Source organism: Lepus europaeus, chromosome 4 (assembly GCF_033115175.1).
Source record: "Lepus europaeus isolate LE1 chromosome 4, mLepTim1.pri, whole genome shotgun sequence".
Classification (NCBI taxonomy): Eukaryota; Metazoa; Chordata; class Mammalia; order Lagomorpha; family Leporidae; genus Lepus; species Lepus europaeus.
This window is the reverse complement of record NC_084830.1, coordinates 79708387-79722130: the sequence shown is the minus strand read 5'-3', so window position 1 is coordinate 79722130 and position 13744 is coordinate 79708387.

Genomic DNA, 13744 nt, shown 5'->3' with positions numbered 1-13744 from the left:
CTGGTTACATCAGATCGAATCCCATATATCACCAGTTGAGAGGGGACAAGAGAAATTTAGTATTTGTTCATGTTATTTGAGTGACAGAGCAAGGTGCTAAACTCCTGGCCACAACCACAAATGCATCTAGTTGCTCTGCCTCAGGTTTAGGCTAGAAAAACACCAGGCACCTGGCATAAAAATGAAATAATCTATCTTTATACTTTGCACATGAAACAGAAGGGTGACATTGCTTTTAAACTTAAAAGGCTAGATATCTGGGCTGTCTTGCCTGTCTTGATAATGACAATTCCTGAGACTGTGATATTGCTATAGGTTGGTGGTATTCTGACAGACGGTACCCGAGTACAAGTGCATCTGGGCTATAAGACTTTTTCCCCAAACGATTCCTTCTGTTTTCTACCGTTTCCTTGTTAATGGATTTGCTCATCTTGATTAGTTTTCTTTCTTTTCCTTTATATTGAAAAGAATTTTATTTGGCTCATAGTTCCAGAGGCTTAAGACCTCTGCTAAGGTCTTAAGCACCTGCCTCTGCTAAGCTCTGGTGAGGGCCTCATGGTGGATGGTACCACAGTGGTAGAGGCTACTGCAAAAAAATTTACATGGCAAGAGAGGAAGTAAGAGATTTGGGTGGGGGAAAGCTTGCTCTTTTTTATAACAACCCATTTTTTGAGATTTCATTTATTTACTTGAGGGGAAGAGTTTCATGCAGAGAGAGGGAGGGACAGAGAGAGGCCTTCCATCCATTGGTTCACTCCCCAAATGGCTGCAATGGCTGGAGCTGATATGATCTGAAACCAGGAGCTTCTTTTGGGTCTCCCACATCGGGGCAGGGGTCCAATCACTTGAGCCATCTTCCGTTGCTTTTCCAGGCCCGAAGAGGAGCAGCTGGGCTAAGAACCAGCACCCACATGTGATGCTTGCACCTCAGGTGGAAGCTTAACCTACTATGCCACAGCACCAGCCCCTAACAACCCATTCTTAGAGGGACTCACTCATTCTTGATAGAGATAGCACACTGCAAGACACCAGCATTGTTAATTATAATTTCTTACCTTGAAACGAAACACCCCAATTGACTGTCATCACATTGGCAGCTCCGTGATATCAGGTAGAGAGAATGCACCAAGCAGAAACAATTTGGTGCCCAGATTATGCAAAACCAACAGCACCATCATGCATGGTGGCATTGCAAACTATGTTCAGACATGCTGATCAGAGAAGCACAAGACTTAAACAATTAATTTGATAAATATTTTTCTTTTGATTAGAAAAGTTGCATGATCAAAGAGGAATCTGGAAGAGAGTAGAGCTCTGCACAGACGGAAAGCTGCAGGGGTCTGTGTGAACACACCTTGTTAGCTCTGGAGATTGGTGAGTTGTAGAGATACATATGATCATCCCATGTCATTGGTTGCCATTTCTGCAAAATAAAGCATAGGATATGCTTAGAAGTTTTCCTAAAATAAGAGCCATGAAATTAGATTTCGAAACTAAGTGTTTAATTGTCATAATTATCATCTTAACATTTTTCCCTTTACATTGACCCATGGCTTGAATTAGGCATACTAACTATACATTCACATTTCAAAGGCACCTTATTCCTTGAAATCTGGTAGAAATTCAACAGAAAATTCCAGAAATGTTGTACGTTGTTAGTGGTTACCTTAAACATCATGGACAGGGTTCATATGCCTCATTGCAGGCCCTCGCCAGGGCTCGTGAAATCTGCTGTTTGTTCATTTCTCCAGGAGACCCTTCCTGCTCTTACATTTATCGCAGTGTGTTGTGATAAATAATGCAGTGCCTTCCCAACAGTTTCCTTTACCATGCAAGGGGGTACATTCTAAAAAGAGAACAAGCAGACACAGAAATGGAAATTAACCCCAGGCCTGCCAGCCTCCATCAGGAATAATGGCGTCACATAATTCCAGGGTTAAATGAGAAGTAGGTGCCTTTTTACTGAGTTCAGCTCTTTGTCCTTGCTTTAGTGTGTCATTGTAGCAACTGTCATGTAAGGTTAATGACAGCCCCTCATTACCCTTGTCAAATATGTAATAATGTGGCCCAACAACGGGTCTGAATGGCTTCTGCTTGTCAGACCCCTATGTTTTGCCTAGCAGATGGTCACTGTGTTTGGAGAGGCCCTCGCTCAGATCCATCACACTGATATCCTGAACACGTGTGTGCGGGAAGCACTTTCCCCTGATGGGACAGTGTGTGGCTGGAATACTAATCGAGCACAGCAAGACAACTGCAGCCCTCACCCCCCCCTCCTCCCTCAAGTCCCTGTTAGTTTTCTGTGAGGCTCCAGGGGGAAAGAGAGCAGATAGGACCTTTCTTGCCTCTCTCCTTCTATTATTTCCAGCGAAACACAACACTTTTCAGCTGTGATACTCACCCGTTTCCAAACCCTTTATTTGGATCACTTAGGATGCAGCACCCATGAAATTTAGACACATTCTATTTTTGGAGGATGTGGAAACAAAGGGGAAAAAGCCTCAGAGAGGAATGGAGCAGGGGGCAGGGCTTTCCTGGAAAAATGCTACAGTCTGAGTGCAGGAAACTGGGATCCTAGCCTGTGACCTTGCACAAAGTCACTGCCTCTCGCTACAGCTTACACATATCCTTGCCTGGGAAGGTCACCTGGCTGCAGGAGGTGAGAGAGACACTCAAGGCCATATAAAGGACTCTCTGTCCTGCCTCGGGGCTCCTTTGACAGATCCTAGCTTTTCTCATCCTGTTTTTTTTTTTTTTTTTTACTTTATATAATTTCTTAAAAATGAATAGTGGCTCCCAGTCGCTTCTGAAATCAACTTGAACACTAAGCATCTGCAAAATCAGTTACAAGGTAAGCCTTTCTATTTCCCTTGGTAATGTGTTCTCACAATTGTTCAAGCTGCACACAGGTCTTCCGTCACAACTGTTTTCTCTATGCACACATCTTCTTGGCTTCAAATCTTTGCTTGTGCCTAATATCTAATAGGTGACTCTAATGTCCTTCCATTCAGCCCCTCTGCCTCAAAAATACCTCTAAGGTCCTTTCTGACACAGCTCTGGTAACTTTTGCATCTCTGAATATTCTTAATCACCAAGGAATCACTCTCCTGATTAATTTACATTCAAAATTGTAGAACTTGGAAACAGGAATTATATGCAAGCACTTTTTGAAGATGAAACAGTAAAGGATACCTTGGCTAAGAACAAGTTTGAAGAGTACATATGGTGGCAAGACCAGGATCCAGATCTTTTGCCTCTGAGTTTAGCATCCTTTTCCCACTCCCTGTTTTCCACCACTTAAGAACTTATCTGTATTATTTGTGTCCATGTCACATTCACAGACCTCTTGAGCTCAGACACAGTGGTGTCTACCTTTGTGGGCTCTGACAGACCCACACATTTCTGGGGACACAGGGAATGGTCATGTCACAGAGTACAGGTTGCTGTAAGTTGCAGGATTGATGCCACTTCTGTTTGTAATCTCCATGGCATTTGACACTTTGCTAAATTATCTGTTGGCACTCATTTCTTGGTACTAACCTACCAAGTGACATTTTGTTTTTCGATCTTTTATACGACCCACACCTGAGACTGGTGAGTCATTGTGAAACAGTTTTCATGAATGAAATGTCATGTTAGGTCCCCAAGGGGCTGAGGGTCCTTCAGGCTTTCCAGGAGGCACTGGCTTTCCTGGGCTCCACTGGTGGTGGAGACACCGCCTGCCACACAAACCCACCAGTGACAGTGGGAGTGAGGATGAAATAAACCAAGAAACTGCATTCGGCCTTTTGGAGGGGTGGGGAGCAGAGGAAATAGAATTTCAGGTTTTTCTAACCCAGTCTCCCAGGAGGAAGATAGCATTTCAGATGACTTCAGATTTGGCGTTTGATGAAAGTTTCTCTTCCTTCATCAAATATGTGGAAATTTCAGTTAACATGGTGAATAACTTTGCTTCCTAAATTAGACCAAAATGACAGAAGAATGCTTCTGCTTTCTCTTTGATTCCAGGTACTTTTCCCAGAAAACTTTTTCTCATATAATTTAATTCTTACCCCAAATCACACAGCACATTTGCACTGCTTCCCATAGACTGTCTTAGTCACAAGGATGCTTCCCTCTGAATATCTTGAAAGTTATACTCTGTTATTGCTATTTGGCAATCAGAGTTTTGTCTCTCAATGTTCATGGAACGCTAAATATATCAAATATTATGCTGAAATACAGAAAGAAATGGAGCAACATTCTAATGTACAGACACTATCTAAAAGTAAAGATAGTTACATGAATAGATAAACCTTGTCATCCAAACTTAACCTCTTCCTACTTCATCATTCTGATATGAGCCAATCCTCTCTTATCTCCAAATCATACCATGTGCCTTTAGGAACTGTTGCTGCCCACTCTGTGACCTTCCCTCTATTCCTAAACTCTTCTCTGACTGCTGCCCCTCCTCTTGAAGCCTTATTTGGTGCTCGGCCATGGCCTAAGTACATTGCTTTTTCATTGGGGGTTCATTGTTTATTCTATCACAACATGGTATCTCTGGGTCAGGATCTGGAGTCAGCATTCTCCTTGATACTCGTCATCGAATTCAGGTCATTACTTCTGCTTCACTTTATAGAAAAAATTCTGTCTCCACTCTACTCCTTTTAACTTGTACCATCTGGTAAAACCACCTGTCTACTCATCGTGTGGTCTGCAATTCTCTTGGTAACAAATTCCTCATTTATTTCAAGTTCTGGATCATGTGGGTAGCCACAGTGATGACCTCTCCTGTATGCAAACCTCTCAAGTGCTTGACTGCTAATCCTTAGTAACTCTTCTCTGACATTCAGACATCTCCCTCCTGCCCCAGTCACATTCTAGAACTTGACATAATCACAAACCACCACACTGCATTTAAAATAACCAAATCTACCTCCCTCCTCCTTTTCACTTGTTGGGATATACCCTGGCAGCATCAACCCATAGATTTCTACCATCTATTTTCTTTCTGGCGTTCTCCTGGCTCCACACCCCTCTTTTCCAGTGAGGATTCAGTAGTAAATCATCATAATCACTTCCTTGCAAAAGCCTTTCATTGCTCAGCTCCTGTTTTCACCCACCATATCTTCCATTCCACAATATTTCTTGGCAAAACTCCAAACCGGGATAAATTCAACCATCTGTCTCCCCTGTGGCTACATCTGAGCAGTTGATTGTCACTGGTGAAAATTATAAAACCAGGCAGAAAGGGTTTCCTTTGATTGTATCAATAACATTTCAGATGGGTACTTGACATGGTCCAGACATCTTGCTAACTTTCTCTCTTAAGTCGGCCCTTGTGTCTCTTCTCTCAATCGTGTCTCCATCTCCTTCCTCTAAGCAATTCTCGCCCAGCATCCTTGCTCCAGTTGGACACTGTTAATTCATTGTCCCCACAGTATCCATAGTGATTTTTTTAATGCAAAATGCATTTTCCCCCACTGAAACTACCAACATGACACTCATCATACTGAGACTAATTGCGAATTTCTTCAAGTGGCCTGGCCCCAGCCTATATATCTACCTGTTTCTCATCTCTCAGCTACTCTCTGGTCAGGACTTCTGTTCTCTCAGCCTCCTTTTGGGTCCTCAGTCATATGAGTCCCTTTGGACTGTCACACTTACTTCTTTCCCTTGTCCTGGGTAACTCTCTTTTGGTCTCCTGTTAAACACCACATCCTAGACTGGCATTCCCTGAACTCTCCATTACAAACTGTCCCTTTCTCAGCTTCTCTTCTGGCATGATAGTTTTCTTGTACTTCATGACATTGTCTCAATTTATAATTTACATCTTACCCAAATGATCGCTTGTTTGATTTCCTTATCTTTCACTGAGCTCCATGAGAGAGGAAGTTTTGTACATTTGGGTCATCACTGTCTATGCAACACAGAGCAAGTTCTTGCCACATAGCAGGAGTTTAATGAATATTTGCTGAGTGAATGGAAAGAGTTGTGAATGAATTGCTATTCAAAGAGGGCATTAACAGGGAAAATGGAGGGAAAGTTTTCACAGAAGGTTGACCAGTTAGAGAGGAACTATGAGATTGTCAAAGAAAGAAGTAAATGAGATTTTGAATAAAGGGGATATCCTGGAAAATCATTGAGTTGTGAATAAGTAATGTGTCCCTGGAAAGGACTACTTATGGGAACACCCCAGGGGAAAGGGTTGCAAGCAGTGTCAGGCAGCATAGTGGCCCCCAGAGATGTCTGCACTATACTCCCCACAACTATTTGAGTGTTATGTTCAGACAAAGGAGGATGACAGAGAGGTATGTAACGTTGCATATCAGCATATCTTGAGTTGCACAGAGTATCCTAGACTTTTCAAATGAGTCCAATCTTGTTGTAGGGGCCTTGGATGTGGTAAAGGGAGGTAGAGGAGCCAGCATCAAAAATGTGAGAAAGATTCAAGTGTAGTTGCTGATTTTGGAGATGGAGAAGGGGACCACATGCTGAGACGGACAGCTTCTAGGAGGTGGAAAAGGAAAAGAAACAGATTCTCCTGTAGAGTGTATGGAAGGGAATACAGTCATGCTGATACATAGGTTGTATCACAGTGAAACCCATGTCAGATTCCTGATCTCCAGAATAAATGGTAAAGTTATAAATCTGAATTGTTTCAAGTCACTAATTTTTTCTCTGGTACTGCAGCAACAGGCGACTCTCATCAAAATGAAGCTATAGGTGTTCTCTGTAGTCAGACTGCAGCAAGCCCTCTCACAACGCTTAGTGGCCTGATCTCTGTGTTCCCGGACACAGGGAGACAGTCAGTGTTTCAAAACTCAGAAGCAGCTTGGTCAGTCTGTTATGTGGGAAGATATCTGTGAATCCATGTTGGGGGAAACATGTGGTGCAGGAGGCATATTGATATTAGAGGAACCATAGAGACTTCTAAGATAAAACATGCGAGTGATCAGGGAATGCTAAAGGAAGACCTTATGAGCATTTTCATCACCTACACCATTTGTCACAGCATTTTCATAGGTTTATATTTTATTTCTCAATTTAGAATAAGAGTTCCTGAAATACATTGGCTTCAAAAAATCTTGGTCTATGTCCTCCTAAATTCTTAATAGTAGCTGCTTAATGAATACATGTTGATTTAGGAGAGAATTAAGACCAGAAAGATTTCCTTGCTTCTGTGGATCTGTGAAAATTTCTTAGACAATAGAAAGAAATAGTATGGGGCAGCAATAATCAATCATCATTCTTCCACTAACCAATCCATTCTCTATGACCAGGGTTTCCTAGCCTGTAAAACAGACGCTGAACTAATTCTGACTGTCCAGATTTCAAAAATGAATAAGATAAACTTGAAAAGTACATCAGTTAATAGGAGAGGCAGCCCTCATTCTGAGGCTCTCAATCAAAGCAGAATCCTCAAAACACCATTGATCATGCAACATCTGCCAATCTAACAGGGGCTCAACTGAAATCACTGGGACCTTAATTTTTGCCTGCTTTTGAAGAGAGTGAGACAGAGGATTATGAAAAGCTGTGTGATGGTTTAGTTTGTAGCTGCCTTTCCCCTCCTTGTCTAAACTACTTAAAAAAAAATAAGGACAGCTGTGGAAGAAGCCAGTTCAGCAATCTGTTTCTTGCCTGCCATCCTGCCTACCATCTCTGTGTTCCTCTGGGAAAAGAACTAGGGGAATCAAGAGCAGGAAATCAGAGACAAATTCTAGAGCTTCCTGCTGCTGGGTTTGAGCAGGGAAAGCACAATATAAACTATAAACGTAGTTTAGCAGAGCCAGCTTCTCCCTTGTGACCCATAGAAATAAACTGGCCTTCCTCCTTGGGGACTAAGGTATTTGAAATTAATTGTTACCACTTTATACAAATATTTCATCCAAAATGAAAGGAATAAAATACTCTAATGAAATCATTGGCCTCCTTTATAAATATGAATATGAATACACAACATAGCAGAGAAACCAAACAATATTAGTGTGTAATCAAATGATCAAGTGTCTGCTAGACAGCAGCATTGTCCCTTGTGAGTGAGTAGTATGATTTTTTTATATTTGCACCAGCTCTGGAGTCTTGCAGGGTCTGTTCTGAAGCATTTGGGCACACTTGCCTGCAGGTATCAGGTAAGCTGGGAAGCTCACACTATCTTGCTTGCTGTTGATGACTTTTCTTTAGAAGAGAATGATTCCTAGTTTTTCTTGTCCACAGTAGAGGGATTCAGCTTTTAAAATACATAACAGTGTTTTAGCCACTCAGCTGCTCCAAAACTTTCCCCAAAATAATGTCCCAACTTTTTATTATGACTTTCTGTATAGCTCTCGAATGCTGGACTTGACTTACTTTTTAACCTTAATTTTCATCCTCCTTCATGTACGCCACACAGATCCCATATTACAGTTTCCTTTTTCTGCTTTTCTGTTTCTGAGCTACTTGTTCCTCCACCTGGCATTCTCCCTTGTTTCCTTCCTTATTTGAAAAATCTATTCATTCTTCAAGTCTGCTGAGATGCCACCTCCTCTGTGAAGTCGAAACACACTGTAATGTCCCCTCCTCATTGATGGGGTCAGATTAGATCACTGCTGTCTCCGAGCCTCTACACTTCCTCATTTATGTCTTTATTTTTAGCACAGATTCTACATTCTGGCTTATGAAACTTGTGTTTCTGCAGTCTCTCCCACTGGAGTCTTAGTCCCTTCGGAGTTGATGTCCTACTTGGTTCATTTTTGCAAACCCCACAGAGACTAAAATGATGCCAGGCAGCTGTGGTTCAAGGAATATAGGTGAGAATTTCAAAGAGTTTGTAGAAAGTGGAACTAAAAGATAAATTTATTTTAGTACAAATAATTTTTGAAATTTAGACATTTGAGGGAACTTCTAAAATTTTCATGGAAAACGCACATTATGAATAAACTGTCCAGACAGCAATATCCAGAAGATACCTGATGAAGCCAACAGAAGGACTCACATGCAGTCCAGAGATGAAGGACTGCTGGAGCATTAATTTCTCCATTACTTAAACACTGCTTGAAGAAAGAAACCTGTAGAGGGCATACATATAAGACAGAACACAGTGTATGCCAAGTGCAGAAGCTGAAAGGTTATTGCTTCAGATGCTCTTCTTCATTGAAGCTCCATCAGCTTTTGAATTTATAAATTGATGTCAAGTAAGTTTCCAGTCTCGATTTGGAAGCATTCGTTTTTATCCATTATATACTATCTGGAGAGCAGGAAACATTATGTCAAACTCATGTGTGTGTTCATTTTTGTCTTTCTCTTAAGGAAAGAGGCACTTACCAATTTGGGTATGAGGGTTAAAAAGAGCAAGATAATAACAACAAGCAACAATTGCACAGCAATTTGCAGGCTACAAGCCCTTCAATCTGCTATTTCATTTAACCCTCAAGACAATCTTAGGAAGCCGGTATTATTACCCCCACTCAGCAGAGGAGAAAACTTGGGCTAATGATGTTTAAGTGACTTGTCTAAGGTTATATAAAAGCACCAAGACTGACAATGTTATTTATTTAGAGTAACGTAGAGCAAATTGAACTCCCATATGATTATACTGGAATTTTCACTTTAATAATATGCAACCATTACTGACTGCTGACAATGTAGCAGGCACTGTTCTGCATGCTTTTCATGCATTAACTCACTTAATACCCAAAACCACTGCATGAGGCAGAGACAATGATTACTACCCTTATTTTACAGATGGGAAACTGAATTCCAAAGAGGTTAGAGACCTTAGTCTTGGTAGTATAACTGATGAATGGTGGAGTGACTGCTTGGATCAAGACAATCTTGCTCCAAAGTCAATCTGTAAAACCGCTATAGTAGAATGCCTCTTGGGAGATGTGGTACCAATTCTATGAGGTAATAATTCTAATGGTTGATTTCACAAAACTTTCATTCATGTCATTTTAAAGACAGACTATTTTTAGTGGTTTCAAGTGCTTACCTTGTTCCCAGGAATGACTTGGCTTTCCCACTTCTAGGATCTCATCACCTCCTATCCCTCCTTTGCTTACCCACCATCCAGATGGCAAGTAACACAAACATAATGTTTAGGAAAATACCTGTAGAATTCCTGGAAAGAATTCCCCCAATGTTCAGCTATCAGTACCTGGAGAAAATCCCCTACAGACCACATGGAGCCCATACTATACTTTATTCCACATTCTATTCCTGAACCCAAGTGGAAACATTTTTTTCTTCTCTTTTTCTCCAGCTTTTCTATTGCCTTTCTGGTTTCAACATAGATGGCACTTGCTTGGAGAATTCTTTCCTATTCACATTATCCAACTCTACCACCACAAAGTCTGGAGTAGGTGCCTCTTTAAGGGTGTCTATAGTTCCTGCATTTTCCCTTTATAAATTATTTGTAATACTCATGCCAGTTTAAAAATATTCCATGCATACACACAATGATTTCTGTATGATGTGTTTTTTTTTCAAAGATTTATTTATTATTTATTTGAAAGGCAGAGTGGCACAGATAGTGTCATTGCCTAAATACCTAAAACATACAGAGCTGGACCTGGCCAATTCCAGGAGCCAGAGATTCCAGCAGGGACTCTTACATTTGACAAAGGATTAACATCTAGAGAATGTCAGCAACTTAAGACCTCAACAACAACAACAGTAGCAATAACAAAACCCAATCCAGTTGAGAAACAGGCAAAGAAACTCAATAGACACTTCTCAAAAGAAGAAATACAAATGGCTAACAAAATGCTAAATATACTAGCAATCAGGGAAATGCAAATCAAAACCACAATGAGATGTCACCTCATCCCTGTCAAAAGGGCTAAAATCCAAAACACAGAAAGGAGCAAACACTGGAGAGGATACGAAGAAAGGGAACACTTATACACTGTTGGTGTGAATACAGATTAGTACAGCCACTGTGGAAAATAGTATGGAGATTTCTTTAAAAATGAGAAAAAAAAATAAAACTTGCCATATGATCCAGCAATCCCACTTCTGAGTATACTAACATTGATCCAGTTGAGTTTTATTCATGAAGAATTTGTCATTTTATAAAGTATCTTCCATGTTTGAGTTTTACAGATTTTTCTAGCATATTTAAAGACAATTTTAAAGTATAGTGTAGGCTTCAAGTGTAGTGTTCACCTGAAATTGTTACATTTTTCTTTCTCTATCCTTATTTTTCTTATATAATTGTTGTATATTTCCATTTAATTTTTCAGATTATAAAAGGTTTTAGTAGAGGAATTGGACAAAGACTGCCAATTAGCACCTAATAATAATTTCTTCTTATTTATCAATACAATCAAATATTTTCAATCTACCTTCGATAAAGGTGATATTTCCAAGGGTCTTTGATAGATGTGCCAAGTGACTAAGTTTTAGGAAATAAATATATGGCTTATACACAATGTCCTTGTTGGTTAAAGGTCAAAACTTTTTGAAACTCTTTTTCTTAGTTGAAATTGTGACAGGAGGGCTGGATGTTGATCAACTCTTTCTGAATGTAAGGTTAAGTCATGAATAGATCAATATAATAGAACTTGAACTGCCCACCATTACTAGACTTTGTTTGCTTTAGGTGATGGGTTTTTTGTTGCTTAAGTCCTATTATGCTATAGTTTCTGCCATGATTAAAGCCTAATCTTAAACAATATAAAGAGATTAAATTTCATGAAGTTTTCACTGGTGAATGTTCATAGTCGTGTTGTCAAATGATATGTCCTTGGGATGGTGCCATGGCTCACTTGGTTAATCCTCCGCCTGCGGCACCGGCATCCCATATGGGCGCCGAGTTCTAGTCCCAGTTGCTCCTCTTCCAGTCCAGCTCTCTGCTGTGGCCTGGGAGGGCAGTGGAGGATGGCTCAAATGCTTGGGCTCCTGCACCCGCATGGGAGCCCAGGAAGAGGCACCTGGCTCCTGGCTTCGGATCAGCGCAGCGCCGGCCATAGCAGCCATTTGGGGAGTGAACCAATGGAAGGAAGATCTTTCTTTCTGTCTCTCTCTCTCACTGTCTATAACTCTACCTGTCAAATAAAAAAAAATGATATGTCCTTGTCAAAATTTTGGAGATGGATTCATGGAATGGCTGGGACTCCTACCTTGGGATTTATACATAGTATCAGGTTCCAGTATTGTGGTTTTAGAAGTGGTAGGTATTGTCAATTGCTCTCTTAGAAGATGTATACAAGCAGACTTAGTTGTTCAACTGCCAAATGTGAATAACACAATCACTTCTAATATCTGTGGCACAGATAGTAAACTACTTCAAAAAGAAGTCACCTGTGCATTCCTAGCTATCAGTATTTGATATTCACATTTTGAGCTTACACTTGATCTTAAAAGGTCAAAAAGTGATACACATTTTGAGCTTAAATATGTCCATTGGATCTAAAAGCAGAGATAAACCTTCCTTCAAATCAAAATAATTACCTAAAAACACCTCAGTGTTCTTAGACACTTATAATCCTAAAATTTGGTGGATATTTGGAAATGATACTCATGACTTTTCTGGAAGACAGTTTAAAAATTGTTTCAGAAGAAAGTTATTCACATGATGGAATAATTTGTGATGGTTTCTTCATGGAATTTTGCTCTGCCTTTGATTCTTTTTGGTAATATTTAGTACTATTTAAGTCTAATGAATTAGTTTTATTTTATTTTCAATTTCTGTGTATTTTTATCTTAAAATTATAGGGAGATAAAAAATAAGTCAAAAATATTTATCTGAAAAATCGTAGCATGGCTGGGACCACTCACCTGAAATATTCCAGATAATTATCTGAACAATAATAAGGTGACTATCGTTTTTTCAGCAATCTATTGAATAAATGGTGAAATTAAAAAGTGATGTTTGCATAGTCTCTAGAGTCTGAATGGAATTTTCTTTTTTTTTAATTTTTTTTAACTTTTATTTAATGAATATAAATTTCCAGTGTACAGCTTATGGATTACAATGGCTTCCCCCTCCCATAACTTCCCTCCCACCCGCAACCCTCCCCTCTCTCGCTCCCTCTCTCCTTCCATTCACATCAAGATTCATTTTCAATTCTCTTTATATACAGAAGATCAATTTAGTATAAATACTTCAACAGTTTGCACCCACATAGAAACACAAAGTGAAACATACTGTTTGAGTACTAGTTATAGCATTAAATCAAAATGTACAGTGCATTAAATCAAAATGTACAGTACATTAAGGACAGAGATTCCCACATGAGGAGCAAGTGCACAGTAGCTCCTGTTGTTGACCCAACAAATTGACACTCTAGTTTATGGCGCCAGTAACCACCCTAGGCTGTCATCATGAGTTGCCAAGGCTATGGAAGCCTTCCAAGTTTGCCAACTCTGATCATATTTAGACAAGGTCATAAAAGACAGAGTGAGGATAGTAACCAATGATCCTAAGAGTGGCATTTACCAGGTTTGAACAATTATACAGCATTAAGTGGGGAAGAGGACCATCGGTACACACAGGTTGGGAGTAGAGCCATTGGTGGTAGAGTAGAGGTTATGATTACAAAGGAATGAGGCCCAAGTGCGCTAGTCAGGGTCTAGAACAAAGGACAGAGTCTTTATTAGAGGAGCTAAGAAAGGTGCTGTCTAAGCTACAATTAAGTTTTCTGACTGAGAGGCAAATAGAACCTGACAGAAGGGGCTTGATTATAATCTGGTGGGCTTTAGGCCTTGTAAGTTAAGAGGCCCAGACCTATCTATCTCTTCACATGGGGTATATCCTAAGGGAGGTGTGAACCTCCTA